A 10,663-nucleotide genomic window follows, 5' to 3' on the forward strand; every position below is an offset into this window, starting at 1 on the left:
GTAAATATAGTACAGTTGTAGTAGAAAGCGAGCAAACAAGAGACATCTGGTCGTTCTCCTGACAAGAGGCATTGGCAGTTAGCCTGGAGCGTAATGATCTGAGAGACACATTATTGTAACATTTGTACAATATTCCCCTTTGGAAAGGATCTGCCTTTTATTGGTGGGGGGAGTCTTCTTAAATTCCGTGGAATAAAATGTGAAACCTTGAAATCAGGACTACTACAGAAATCTTCACCAAAATTAATAGACAAATAGTAAATCTGTTTTGCTTGAGTAATGAGAAACTTTTTTAGAAGTGGGTGGGAGAGAGGAAAGTACAGAAGGGAGGAGGTTGGGCAAATGACATCTTAGGAAATTAGGTAAACATGCAGTGTGAAAGGCCAGGAGAACCCCAAAATGTTTGGTAGCTAAAAAATAAAAATAAATAAAAATAAAAACAACAATATGTAATATACAATTTAATTCTGTTTTGCTATTTTAATGTGATCCCTTTCCTCTGATTCTAAGATCTTCACTAAAGTCTTTTCATTAATACCTTGTATGAATGTGTATTTTTGCAAGTGAGTAGAATTTTAGGAAGAGCTTCATTTTCTCATCTTTGTCAATAAAAACATTTAGTCAAAAAAAAAAAAAAAAAAGGCATGGGAGTACCACTCTAGATAAAGAGGTCACCATGACAATGTGATCTTTTGGAATTCTTAAAAACCTTGAAGAGGAATTTGGATCTCTATGGATTGTAGAACTTGGATTCAAGCCAGTATCAAATATAAATCTGCAGGAGCAAAATGGGCCTCACTGGTATCTGATTTACGTAAATAGAATCACCTGAGCCATCATTGCAGGTTTGGACCTGCCCTCTTTTCATTGACCCAACACTCCCTGTGGCCCCTGAATGCAAGTACCTCAATTACTACACACTACCACCTTATAAAGGTGTTACTATTATTATCCTTGCTTTGAAGATAAGGAAATTTAAGCTTGGAAAAACTGAATAACTTGCCAAATTTTAGAAAGCTGGCAATTTACAAAGTCAAGCTATGAGCCACGGTCTTCCTATCTCAAAATACTTTTAGCTTAACTACTAAAGAGATCCCTGAAACATTATTAAATACACATAAGAAATCATAAGGAGTTTCAGTCTTACCATCATGTGAATTATATAAGACCATATTATATTATACACAGACAAGTTCTCGTTTACTGAGATACAAAATCAAGTGGAGGTTCACCTAATGGTCACTGCACATCCCCTGTGACCAACACTAGGCTAGAAACTTTAATATATGTTGTCTTTTATTCTGCCTATCTGCGAAGTCCTGGCCAATGGTTAATGGAATGTAAGCTTTCAGTTCTGTTGGGGGGTGTTTATTGTTCTATTTAAAGATGGCTGTTGGAACAGCAGGTGCGAACTGTGGCTGAGGTACAATGTGAGTTAACCGGGTGTCACAGGACCATCAATATGCTGCTTTGACTTCACTTAGCCACATATTAAGCTTAAACCATTCTGAGACACCTCTAATATCACAGACATATATGTATCAGGTAAGCCTCAAGATGAAAACAGACTTCTTTTCAAAGTGTTGCATACATTTAATAAATATTTACTGACTGCATGCTATGTGCCAAGTACTATGCTAGGGTTGGAGACATAGCAATGAACTAAACAGACAAAAATTCTGCCTCTTGTAGCTTATATCCCAGTGGACTTTATCTGTCTTAACTATATTTATTAAAGGACAGTACCATGACAGCAAACACACGAGCTCTGAAGCAATCACTTGTTCATCCTGGCAGCTTTTCTTAGATTTGATATTCTTAGCTATAAAATGAAGAATGTTACATTATATAAGGGACATTTGAAAGGTTAATTATAAAGAAATGTGTGTACATTTACTATGTGTGCAAGGACTTGCTTATCTTGATAGACATTATTTTTTGAGCTAATACTGAAGAACATTATGGATTCAGTGAAAACATGATTATTTCTATCATTAAAAATCCTTTTGTCATAGGTTCAAGTGGGCTATTCTCTGAAGAGATGTTTGCAACTTCTATTTATTTCATTTTAAAGATCTGTGATACATGACTCTTGCTGGACTCCCACAGGGCTAATATATTTGGAGTGGAAAACAGATTTTTCATAATTATAAGCAATTTGACAATAAAGACATTCACACAAAGGATACCAGACCTCCATTATCATGCACAGAGCATCTTATACTTGGAAGCAAAGCATGCTATGTGAAAAGGACTAAATGGTGATGACTCAGAAGTCCCAACTTTTATTCTTAACTATACCATTTAAAACCATGTGAGTCCCAAGAAATCACTTTCCCTCTCTGAAGCACTGTTTCCTCATCTGTAAATTGAGACCAGTGTTTCTGCTTCTACAGAATAGAGAGCTGTTCTGAGGATCAGTTAAAAAATTATACAAAATTTATCTGAAAACTGCTCTTCAAATACGATTGCTTGGCTCACAGCAGGCATTCAATAAATGTGTACTGAATGGAGATTTTATTATCACTTTTGCATCCAGGACTGAGGTGTTTTAATTCATTGTAGACACAGAGAACTAGTATTTGAAGGTAGAAAGGTGACTCATTTATATTTGACAGATAATCAGATTGCACTGGCCAGTGTAATTATATATCTTCGTGGGGAGCTAAATTTATTATGGAAGATGAAGGGCAATTTGCACAGCCTTTAGTCTGGCAGTGTGCACTAATCACAGAAATGGAAACCTGAACTCAGGTAAACGAAATACAGAAGAGGGAGCCAAGCTGGGCCATGTTTTCACCCCTGAAGCTCTAACCCTTCAGATAACTACTTTTAATAAATAGTTTGTAAATATACAGTAAATATAAATAAGTGAAAAGCTTCCATGGGTTTTAGGGGAATAGGAAAGCTATTTGGATCACATGTAACTAAACACTAAAATCAATGAAAAGCATTTGCTAAAGCAATGGTTGTGATACTATTTCCAATTATATCACTACGGTTATCACACTGATTATATGCATGCATACATAATGAAAATAAGAAATCAAGCTGCCTAATCAGCAGTTGGATTTTTCATTGTAATTGCTTTCTTTACCAACGTGCTATTTTCTGTAGCTCCGCTAGGTTAATGTGGCATGTTTTTCCTGAGTGATATGCTCAAGCAGAATTTTGATGGCTAAGATATTCAATTACTATAAAGTCACTACAGTAGTCTCAAGTCCCTAAACTCCTAAATTTCTAGAATTACGACTCCACCATGATCCTTAATAGGGATTTGCTATTTTCCCTCCAGATAATGCTCCTCTGAACTATCAAGAAAGAACCAACTTGAAATACAACACATTCAAAAGATCCCCTGAGTTGAAGTCACCCGCCACTGTTTCTCATACTGACTTTAGGGAACATGTTCCATCAGAGAGAGACCTCCTCAGGCACCAACTAGATGTTGGCAATTCTTCCTATTTGGTTTAACCTATTTCAACAATTATTATGTGACTTCTGGGTATAATGTTCTTCTTACCTTCTCAGAAAACTGCAACAGGAGATATTAGTTCTGAGTGGTGCAATCTAGAGAAAGTTTATGATTGACGAGAGTCATCCTGGCACGTAAAAGATAGATTTGGGAAAGCAGATATGATTTATCAGAGAAGAGTGTAAACATAAGGAACAGTTAAGCAAAGGAGAGAAATACAGAGGTCCATGATATACTGAGGGTGGGTGGCTTAAAGTAAGGAGTTGTGTAATGAGGCTGAAAAGTCAGAGTGATGTAAAGGAGCAGTCTGTTTTCAGAAGAATAGTTAAAGGGAGCTTGTGCAGAAGTCATTTGAACTGAAACATAGAAAAAAAAAAAAAAAAAAAGAAGAAGTACCGGTTAGTCCAAGTGTGGTCTGTGGACCAGTGTGGATTGAGTGGATTTTACCATTCAATGAGATAAAAAATGGAAAATGAGAGTAAGTATTTAAAAACCTTTGTAATACTTGACAGTATTGTTATGTCTATTCTTTTTTACTAAATAAACTTTTTATTTGAGATAATTATACATTTGCATACAGTTGTAAGAAACAATAGAGTGAAATCCCATGTGTACATTACCCAACCCAGCCATCATAACTTACAAAACTATAATACAATGTCATAACCGGAATAATGAAATTGGTAGTCAAAATACAGAACACGGGCTTCCCTGGTGGCGCAGTGGCTGAGAATCTGCCTGCCAATGCAGGGGACACGGGTTCGAGCCCTGGTCTGGGAGGATCCCACATGCCGCGGAGCAACTGGGCCCGTGAGCCACGACTACTGAGCCTGCGCGTCTGGAGCCTGTGCTCCGCAACGAGAGAGGCCGCGACAGTGAGAGGCCCGCACACCGCGATGAAGAGTGGCCCCCGCTTGCCGCAACTAGAGAAAGTCCTTACACAGAAACGAAGACCCAACACAGCCAAAAATAAATAAATAAATAAATTTAAAAGTGCTTGCGCTACAGAACAATGTTAAAAAAAAAAAAAAAATACAGAACATGTCCATCACGCAAGGTTCCCACATGGTGCCTTTTTATATTCACACCCACTTCCCTCTTGTCCCTGCCTTCTCCTTAACCCCTGGCAACTACTAATTCGTTCTCCAGTTTTGTCCCTATAGGCATGTTTTATAAATGTAATCCTACAGTATGTTAACTTTTGAAATTCTAATAATAAAAAATGGTGTTTGCATTTTATGCTTTTTATTTGATTTTTCTAATTTATTTTCATTGCATTTTACAAAAAGATGGGTCCACAATAGACTTGGGAGAAAAGCACCATTCCCCTTTTAACCATGAATAATTTGAAAAGAACTGCTGTGGTGAAAAGTAGCATGTGAAAAGTGATAAGTGAGGATGTGTAGAAGTGACAAGGCAGCATAAGACCAGATAAGTGTGCCTGAATGGCTGGGCTGCTTCTCAATTATTTATTAGCCATGAGCAGCGAGCGAGAGTGTCCGTACCCCCTACTGCTTCCTTTCAGTTATCATCTTCCTCCGCCGCTGCTGCCGAGGTTCTCCCTGGAGGCTGTGTTCATTGACAACATCCTGGAGGTAATTCACACTGACAGTGACAACTTTAACAGCAACACTCAGGAAAGGCTCCCAATAGCAGCGATCACAGTGTTCTTCACCTACCTGGATTCGACTGCGCGTTCAACTCTCTTCTTCCCTGACTTCCATGATGTCAGTTTCTCTTGTTCTTTTCTTGTATCTCTGATACACCCTGGCTATTCTTTGTTTTGACTCCTCTTTCTAAAACTTGCCATTACATGTTCTGTCTCTGAAGTTACACCCATCTAACCAACTGGTTATAAATTTCTTATTGGTCATGGATCTCTTTGAAAATCTGAGAAAACCAGTATATGAGCAACCTCCTCTTTAAAAATGCCCATGGAACTACCGTATGACCCAGCAATCCCACTACTGTGCATATACCCTGGGAAAACCATAATTCAAAAAGAGTCACATATCACACTGTTCACTGCAGCTCTATTTACAATAGCCAGCACATGGAACCAACCTAAATGTCCACTGATAGATGAATGGATACAGAGTATTTGGCACATATATACAATGGAATATTACTCATCCATAAAAAGAGATGAAATTGAGTTATTTGTAGTGAGGTGGATGGACCTAGAGTCTGTCATATAGAGTGAAGTCAGAAAGAGAAAAACAAATGCCGTATGCTAACTCATATATATGGAATCTAAAAAAAAAAATGGTACTGATGAACCTAGTGGCAGAGCAGGAACAAAGAGGCAGACATAGAGAATGGACTTGAGGACATGGGGTGGGAGGGCGAGGCTGGGGCGAAGTGAGAGTAGCATTGACATACATACACTACCGAATGTAAAATAGTTGGCTGGTGGGAAGCAGCCGTATAGCACAGGGAGATCAGCTCGGTGCTTTGCGATGACCTAGAGGGGTGGGATAGGGAGGGTGGGAGGGAGGCTCAAGAGGGAGGGGATATGGGGACATGTGTATGCATATGGCTGATTCGCTTTGCTGTGCAACAGAAACTAACACAATATTGTGAAGCAATTATACTCCAATAAAGATCTATTAAAAAAAAACAACTGGCCAAAAAAAAAAAAAAAGAAATTGCTTGAACCATAGCCCTTTTGCAGGTATCTTCTACGCTGAGAAGAACATGTGAACCAAAATCAGTGAGGGCTAAGGGGTAGAGCTATAGATGTCTGGGGCATCACTGAGCAAGTAGAATGATCATTCTATGAAGAAACGCCAAGCTACGCTGAGACTTAGACACGAAGGAGTCACCTCAGCAGTGATGAAAACCTTTGCTCTGCAGGAACAGCCTTTAGCAGTGGGTCCGTGGGTCACGAGGAATACTGGCAGAAAGGGTACGGAAAGCAGCTCTGTAACTTTCTGGGATGTAGGAGCTGAACACCATACTCATCTGAGAAGTTTGTGAAAAAACTGAGGTGAGAAGAAAGGGGCAAGATACAAGGATAGACTTTGGACTGATTGCCATTGAGGGAATTGAGGAGACCAAAAGGAGTATTCGAAAAATAAAATGTATATGACTATTCGTATTTCAAGTTTTTAAGTCTCTACTAGCTATAAATAGATCATTAAAATATATATACAAAGAAGTAACTAAACAAAGACTTATTCTCCTGATCTTATGCTTAAATGAAAAATTAATAACCAGTGATGAAAATATTCCAGAAAGTCAAAATTGGCAAATGAAAATTATAATTTAATTTTGCTCAAAATGATGAATGAAATTGTATTTATTTGCACTGAATAAAGAGTTGAATGGCAGTACACATATCATCTTTTCAGTATAATCAGAAAAACGTTCTCAATTTTACCAACACTGGTGAAAACACTGGTTTCAAACATACTGGGGAGCAAATGTGATCAGAGAAAACCTCTCTCAGTTCACTCTGCAATGTAAGCGTAATATGATTTCTAAAATTCAGCAAGACTTCAAGTTGAAGCCATGTTGCTTTAACTTGCCATATAGCTTTTTGTCCTCAGGTCAACGGTGAGGTCACCTATGGCATGGCTTGCCTCTTTTCTATGCTAACTCCATATTTGATTTTAATGTAACCTTAACAAAATGGAAGATGTTTTCAGGTGTCTGCAATTCTCTGCCTGCCAAAGGCATTGATAAGACTGTATCACCATCAAACCTGGTGTATCCCGGGGTGTATCCCTAACACTGGAATATTTTATCTCCTCTTGCAGAGTAGTATTTCAGTCAAAGAGCTCTTAAGTTTATCAGCACCATCCATAAACCTGAATGCAGAGTTTTAAATAAAGAATACATTATTCATGTAATCAAAACATAGCCTAAAGTCAGTGGGTATCAAAGTACTAATTCTTGGGTCTCACCCCAACTTACTGAAGCAAAAACTCTGGGAGTGGAACCCAGAGTCTATGTTTTAACAAGCCCTCCAGGTGATTCTGTTGTACACTACAATTAAAAGCCCATTGGTCTAAGTAAACAATCTTCTAATTAAACCTTGCCATAAAAGAACTCCTTCTCATCAAATTGTTCTAAGAAGGGAATTTCTTTTTTTTTCTCACAATAAAAAATATAACTTCTACTTGAAGTTCCAACAAGTTCTTTAAGGCTTTTACTCTGGAAATCTAGGAAATTTCTACACATAAACATGACATATTATGCTCCCATTTTGTAAAAAGCAACATCTTTGATACAGAAACTAATTCAGTCTTGGCTCTAATGAAGCTGATGAAATTTAGAGTAGTAAAAAAGATATAGTCCAGTAGTGTAAGCTGAGACTTTATAACATTATATACAAATGTTCCAAGCTATGATTTTAATGATATGTGGTGCTACTTTCATCTCCAGAGCCACAGAATCAGATATGTTAACAAATATTACAGATGCCCACCTAAACACAAAATACTCTGATTTCCTTTCATTTAAAGATGTACTTTTCAAAGAAAATTTTGACTCATTCAAACCTTTGATACTTTTTAAATTAATAAAGTGGTGTGAGAACACATGTAATTGTGTAAGCCCAGAAGCTGGCCACAAAGAGCAATATGGAAATTCCTATCCAGCTGCATGTTGAAAGATGTTTAGTGTCTTTCTCCATGACTAGTTTCAAAATACAATAAATGTCATCTTGGGAGTGTTGGTGGTAGGGCATCATGTGTCAAATGGCATCTCCTCTATTGTATTTATTTCTGCCAAGCCACAACTTGACTTAGCCACTTCAGAACAAACAGCTTCACCAAATTGTGCCAAATCATGTGGAGAATTTTTAGTTCAACTGCCTGATAAGCAAATTATAAGATGCTTTAAGGCAAGGATTGAGGCAAATCCAAGATTTAAGGGTCCAGCCTTGTTCAAATTGAGCTTATTTTTCACATGTGTTTTCAGAATGGATCGTGACAAAGTACTCCTTTAGTTCTGCTGGCTCCATGCTTACATTGCTAAATCCCTGGCCAAAAAGAATTACTGCAGCTTTTTTGCAGCATTATATTTTGCATAGTGACTAAATCCAAAAGACGAGCTCTCTCCTTTCTTTCTTCCTTCCTTCCCTTCTCTCTTTTGACTTCGTCCAGTGTACAAATATAGAGAAGTTCATTATCAAAATGTCATCATAAACCAAATGGTAGCCTGTATTTTTATTTAATCCAGTGGGAAAGCATTCTGATTGTCATGAGATGGTAATACGAATACTATTCTTGATCATGTACCACAGCATTTCATGATAACTTAATTTGTTTGGAGAGAAACAATGTATTAAAGGTAGATGCGCAAGGCTATATACCAGATTGTTAGCAGTTCTTATCCCTAGAGAATGGGATCCAGAGGAAGAGAACAGAGAAGGGAGAGGAGCATTTTATATGTTCACTTTATAAACTTCTGTATTGTCTCAAAAAAAATTGTATAGGGAACATGCATTATTTTTATAAGAAAAATACCTGTCAAAATTTAAAAGTTCTTTGCTGAAAATAAGCCTGAAAATAGAAAAACAGAGTCTAAGAATTTTCAAATAAGAAGGCGTCTATTAGAAAAAATTATTCATTTAAAGTGTATGCATAGGTCCTTATGCTCACCCTTGTAGATTTCAGACCACTGATTAAAATCCAATACCTGTATATTCTGTTACAGTGTCCTTAACCACCTCCATAGGTTTTTCTTTGAGCTGAATTTCAATATAGCTAACTCCCCACTTGACACTTTCTCCTCAAAGGATATCACAAGGACACCCTAAAGTTAATGTGTTCATGATAGTACTTATTGAATTTTTCGCAGAGTTTTTCTGCCTTTGTTGACCATTTCATTTGAGAGCAACACTATTTACCAAATATTTTATTGTAAAATTTGTCTCTAAAATTTATCCATATTTTTCTTGACACCATTGACTTACTTCATTTCTTTTCTGAATTTCTGAAATAACTTTCTAACTGAACACCTAAAATTCAGTCCTTTATTCTTTCAATCCATTCTATATACAAACTTCAGAATTATTTTTATAACAGGCCAGATTTTATCATTGCACTCCTTTCTTAAGACCTTTAATGACGTCCCACTAATAAGACGCAGTCCAAACTTCTCAACCTGGACACCCATGCATACCTTTCACCAAAGGACTCCTTTCCTTCCCTTTCTTTTCTCACACCTGTATAGGAGTTGTATCAGCGCTAAATGCATATTTGGGATTAAATTTTTAGCCCATCCTGTAAAGGCGTGCAAGTATTATGAGCTAATGGAATTGCATGCTACAATGAAGTCAATCTCCCTTCAACCAGGCGCTATCATCCACATAAAATTATTTTTTTAAAAGACAAGCAGCAGTTCATATGGAGTAGAGTGTGTGTTCTCTATTTCAAGCAACTTAGTTTGAATCACAGAGGACTCAAATTTGAGGAAAATTACTTTACCTTCTAGGTTTCAGTTTTCTCAATTGTAAAAAAGAGGTGATAATAGAATCCACCACAGTGGGTTGAGGTAGAATGAAGATTAAAGGAGATACCACAATGTAAAGCAGTCGGGAAAGTCCCTGACACGTTTTCAACTGAGTAAATGTAATCTATTATACAAATTGCCTTTTTCTACCATGTAGTATTTTACCGACTCAATATTTCAAACACTAGTCTCTATTTCCACTAATTGATTTATTCAATGTATTCATTTCATACTCTGTTCCATGTGTTATACTAGCCACTGGGAAACTAAAGTGACACCTTAACACTCAAGACTCTGACTTTCTTAAAATTGACATTAAGATGTATAATGTGTCATCAGTAGTTACAGACATTGTCTCTAATCTTTAAATAACCCTGAAAGTAGATTTCACGCATTATTAACAGAAGGGGATATTGAAGCTCTAATAATATAAATTAATTTAAGGTCGTACAGGTAATGAGTGGTAGAGTTGAAAGATGATCCTAATTTGTTGTCTATCTCCCACCCCATCTTAAGCTCATATTGGCTACCACTACTATCTTTAGTAGATCATGAAGTATGATAAAGGTTTAGATATATTATTTCAAATCATCATAGCTGTAAGGTTAGCATTTCTCTTTCAAATTTAATATAAAGAAATTGAGACAAAATTGAGGTGAATGCACCCCAAGAACTATTTATGAATGAGAAGCAATGGCTAGATGTGCATACCAAATGGAATGGGTC

This window comes from Balaenoptera ricei, chromosome 18, assembly GCF_028023285.1.
Source record: "Balaenoptera ricei isolate mBalRic1 chromosome 18, mBalRic1.hap2, whole genome shotgun sequence".
NCBI lineage: Eukaryota > Metazoa > Chordata > Mammalia > Artiodactyla > Balaenopteridae > Balaenoptera > Balaenoptera ricei.